Below are 5,044 nucleotides of genomic sequence, written 5' to 3'. Positions count from 1 at the left end.
AAAAACAAACTAGAGATTGCTGTTGCTGTACTCCAAGTAAAGCCTCAATAAAGCTCACGATCTAAAAATAACCAAAGCCACGGGTTATCATTCAAATGAAATAACTATAAAAAGCTTCACAGATTTCAGTATCCAAATGCCGTGCAAAACGTGAAGCAAACCAATCCCTGTTTAATATATCCTCCGGACTACTAGATGTCACAAAGCTGCCCCCGTAAAAAAATAATTAAAAACCTTCTGCCGGATATTTTCAAGGAAGATTCTCTGATACCTGGAAGGAATCATGCATTCAGTTGTTTTTATTTCTTTACTTAATTATTATTTTTGCTTTGATGTTCATCGGGTTCTTTCTGAACCGATTAATTTTTTTGAAAAACTTCACTGACTGGTTGCGAGGTGGACAACTTCGAGCCATTGACACGATCATGGCAAGCCTGGGCTTGGTGAGGATTATTCATCTCATGCTTTATACGCTTAAACATTTGGTTATGGTTTCTGTTGAGTTGTACAATTTGGTTAGGATCTATGCTGACTATATTATCGCCACACTATTATTTATAGAGTTCTGCAGCCTGTGGTGGGGCACTGTCCTCTGTGTCTTCTACTGCGTGAAGATCAACAACTACAGCAGCAGATTATTCATAAAACTCAAGACGAGGATCTCTGGGATGGTCCCCTGGCTTCTTCTGGGGTCGATGGTGATGTCTCTTCTTTCTAGTCTTCCATATGGATGGTGTGTATTCATTTTACAAGGTGAATTCCACCCATATAAGCAATGGAAGAAGCAGTGAAGAGATAGCAGTACACACAAACTATATTATATTTTTTGCTGGATCCTTTGTCCCATTTCTCATATTTTGTGTAGCCATCTTCCTTCTTGTTTCCCCTGAGTGTGCAGCTCCAGAATGATATATTTATTTTAGTATGCTGCCTTTTCCAGGTCTCCTACCCAAGCCTGCACTCTGTTGTGTTGATCATCAGCAACGTCAAACTGAAACAATCCGTTATTGATGCTCTCCACTGCTCTCCATTGCGTAAAGTGAGGTAAATCACATTAACACAGTTTATAACAGCAAAGCTATTGGCTTGAAGGCGGACTGTAAGGTGATGGAGTGAGTACAATACAATTTTTTTTTTAATGTAAGCATTAAAGACATCTCACCAGGTTACTTGAATTATGAGCCAATTTTACTCCCAACGACATGATATGTGTTCCCACCAGAACACAGGCAGATTTTGAGGTAAAGGAAATAACACAAGCTCATCTCAGAACTCATCTGATCTCCCAACTGTAAAGGTATGGTATGTATGGACTATCACAGGTGACCTTCCAAAACTGGAGACATTCAAACCTAGGAAGCCAGGAATACCCAGCTATTGGAAAGACATTGTTATCCTTATTCATAACTACATTCACTTTGTGGGAACCTTGAATCTCACTCTAACTCTGAGATCATCACACGTCTTTAAAGGGATTCACATCTGAGTGTGTAATGACCAGTCGCAGGTGACCCTCCAATGCCAAAGTATGGGACATTTTAACCCGGAAGGCTAAGAAATGCAAAGCTATTGGAAAGACATTGTTATCCTTATTCATAACTTCATTCATGTTGTGTTAACCTTGAATCCCACTCTAACTCTAAGATCATCACACGTCTTTAAAGGGATGAACATCTGAGTGTATAATCACCAGTTGCAGGTGACCCTCCAATGCCAAAGTATGGGACATTTTAAAGGAGAACTATGGGGTCAGGGCTTTTCCCCATAGTTCTCCTTAGGGTAACGGTAGGACACAAACTAGCGTCCTCCCGTCACCCTAGGCTCAGTATACCGCGAGCTACAGCTCGCGGTATACTGAGACGCCGCAGCCGGAGCGGATCCCGACATCGATGTCGAGATCCGCCCAACTGCGTGAGTGACAGCTGGCTCTGCCTATCTAGAGGCAGAGCCAGCTGTACCCGCCCCCTCCCCCATCCGTTCCGCCAGTCAGCGCTGGAGGATCGGAGCGGGGAGGGGGGAATCCAGCCCCTCCCCTGTCAGGGCAGAGAGCCATGACAGGATCGAAAGGTGAGCGAACGCCGGTATGTGTTCGCTCACCTCCCCGATCTACTGAGCCGACCTGTGACAGTCTCATTGTCACAGGTCGGCTAGAACTATGAGGTGAGTGAGAAGCACTCACCTCATAGTTCTCCTTTAACCCAAAAGGGTGAAGAGTTTGGAGAAGGCATTAGACGTGAACAATCTAGGACAACAGAGCTGAACTGGAAAGTGAGCTAAATTGGACAATTATTCCAAATCAGCTGTGTTGGCCTAGATTGTTCACGTCTCCTGCCTTCTCCAAACTCTTCACCCATTTGCGAATAACCCTGCAAAACATCAGACCTATGTACATGGCCAAAAGTATGAGGACAAATACGTGAGCTCTGGTGTTTTCAGTGAAGGTTACAGCTGATGCCACTGCATACAAACACACTTAGAGGAAGGCCCTTTGTGTTCCAACATGATGCATCAGACCCTGTGTGCAAACCAGCTGCATAAAGACATGGTTGACCAGTTTGGTGTGGAGGAAATTGACTGGACTGCTAAGAGTCCTGGCCTCAACCCTACTGAACACCTTTGGGATGCTTTGGAATCTTGATTCAAGGTCTTCTAGCCTAACATCAGTACATGCGTTTACAAATACTCTAAAAAGGATCAATTTTTTGCAGAAACGCTTTAAAATCTTGTTGAAAGACTTTCTCAGAAGATTTGAGGTTGTTATAGACACAGAAGGGGGTGATAATCAATATTAATGCCCATTGTTTCTGCATGAGATGTACAGGAAGTTCATGTAGGTGTAATGTTAGGTTCCACACATTTTGGCCCATATAGTGTACATTACCTTAGGGAGCCAACCATTAATCCTTCCTCATATACTTCATTCAAATCTAATGATAACAGCAAACGGTTTGGACTCCTTGCAAACCCACTTCTGCTTTTGCAAAGTGTAAGTCCACCACAGTGAATTGGCCAGTAGGCAATCGGTCTGATGATGAAGCGTGAAGCCTTCTTAGCCATTTTATTATAAGGACTTAAATACCCATTTTTGGGCTTTAGATTTCTACTGTTTCAAATTTAAGAACTACAAGTGTATGAGGTAGGCCCCCCACGCCTTGTAAACACTAAGGATGTATCTCCAATGCCCAACAGTCCCCCTCCATAGACTACGCTTTGGGAGAAGTAGTGGTTGTGACCCACTGGAATTTTGACAGCTGAGGTCTTAATTCTTTTCTATTTAACTGCAAGGTAATCCCCACTTAGCTCCAAATTTCCCTTGTTACACCTTTACTCCTTAGTAATTTTTGTCACTAAACATTTTTAGGTCTACGTTTGTTTCTTTCCTTTAGTGTTTGTGTAAACCAAAAAAATTAAATAATATTAATAATAATAATAATTGTAATAATATAATTAAAACAAGTCAAAGTGTGCATTTTGTATTTATACTTTTCACATTTAACAGGAGATTAACCTTAGAAAATAATAAAACCATATGAAATCCTTGTCCCCACCTTAAAAAAAAAAAAAAAAAATACAATAAAAAGCTATGTATTATTTTAATAACATGTATGCATGTACTGTATATATTATTCCTCAAGTTATAAGAATGTTATTGCTAAAGCATAGCTAACACCGAGAAGTCTCTCATGTTGTGGTGCTTATGACATTGTATATTTGATATCTGTTCCTTTTTTTCTCTACATCCGTTGTTGCCCTCTTACCTGACCCTTTCACCTTACTGTTTTTTCCATAAAATGATTTAATAAAATCAAACACATATTTAAAATAGTCAAATGTTGTGTCTGTTGGAGAGATTTTCCCTTTCTTCCTTTCTTCCTATCTCAAAGAACAGTTTTTGGGAGTTTAGGTTGACTGGTAGACATCCCTCTGATGTACCGAACCAGGAGCAGCTTGTACATGAGATGAGATTCTGGATTTTGGATAGAACTTTGGGTAATTCTGGATAGGTCACTGGGTAATGTATTCTGAGTAATATATTCTTTTAACGCACCCATGTTGCAGATAATGAGCTTGATAACTTATGGTAAAGTCCAACTCGAGGTATCTTCAGGACAATTATGTCATGAGCAGGGTCCTCTTCTTCTTCTCTAGAGATGTCCTATCCTCTATGTTGCAGAGAATAGTGCTCGTGTTGTTACCTAAGCATCATTCTTTGCAGCATTTTCCTGTGATCACAGGCCGATATGCAGATGCCCTCCCAGGTGGTATGTCTGTGTGTCTGTGATGCCCAGGTCTTACACTTGTCATTATTTAGCCTGGAAGGGGACCTTACTTGATGAAGGTAGGGCAGCACTGAAAATAGTAAGCATATCTATCAACATCAGGACTTAACAAAGAAGGGTACAACAACAAAAAACCCCATAAAGCTGAATCTTGGACATGGCCTAAAGGAGCCATTTTGATTTGACAATAAATGTATTGCCAAATGTAAACACGAGTGGCGCCATTAAACTTCGTTATGAGTTCTCTCTAATTTGATATTACAGTTTTGTATGGGATGTTGGTACCTGTTTAACAGAGCTAATATCAACTGCTAATTAACTTATTCTAAAGCCCAAATCCAGGATCCTACATGTATAATGTTCACATAATTTGCATACATTGCATCTACTGTATATATGTTAGCAGGACTGATCTGACAAAATGTAGATCCGATCTGCTATCTATTTAAACTAGAAGTTTGCCTTCCCCAGGCTAATCAACAGGCTCCAATGCCTATGTGACGGCTCCCTTGGTACTTTATCAGATGCTCCTAATAAACCCAGTGCAGAGGACAGCTGTCACATGGACAGCAGAGCCCCGCTGATTACACTGGGAGAAACCAATCTACAGAGTGGGGCAGTCAAGAACAAGTCAAGTACAAAGAACTGTAAAGAGTGTTTTGGTCAGGAAAGGCCAAGCTCTTGGTCAGGGTGGCCAAGATCCTGGCAGCCAGTGACATCAGTGAGCTGGGTGAGATGTGGGACAGAGGTCCATCAACCCCCCC

The sequence above is a fragment of the Nanorana parkeri genome, unplaced genomic scaffold (assembly GCF_000935625.1).
Source record: "Nanorana parkeri isolate BGI_ZX_2015 unplaced genomic scaffold, ASM93562v1 scaffold1192, whole genome shotgun sequence".
Taxonomy (NCBI): Eukaryota; Metazoa; Chordata; class Amphibia; order Anura; family Dicroglossidae; genus Nanorana; species Nanorana parkeri.
The sequence above is the reverse complement of the archived record's forward strand: the minus strand, read 5'-3'. Positions refer to the sequence as shown.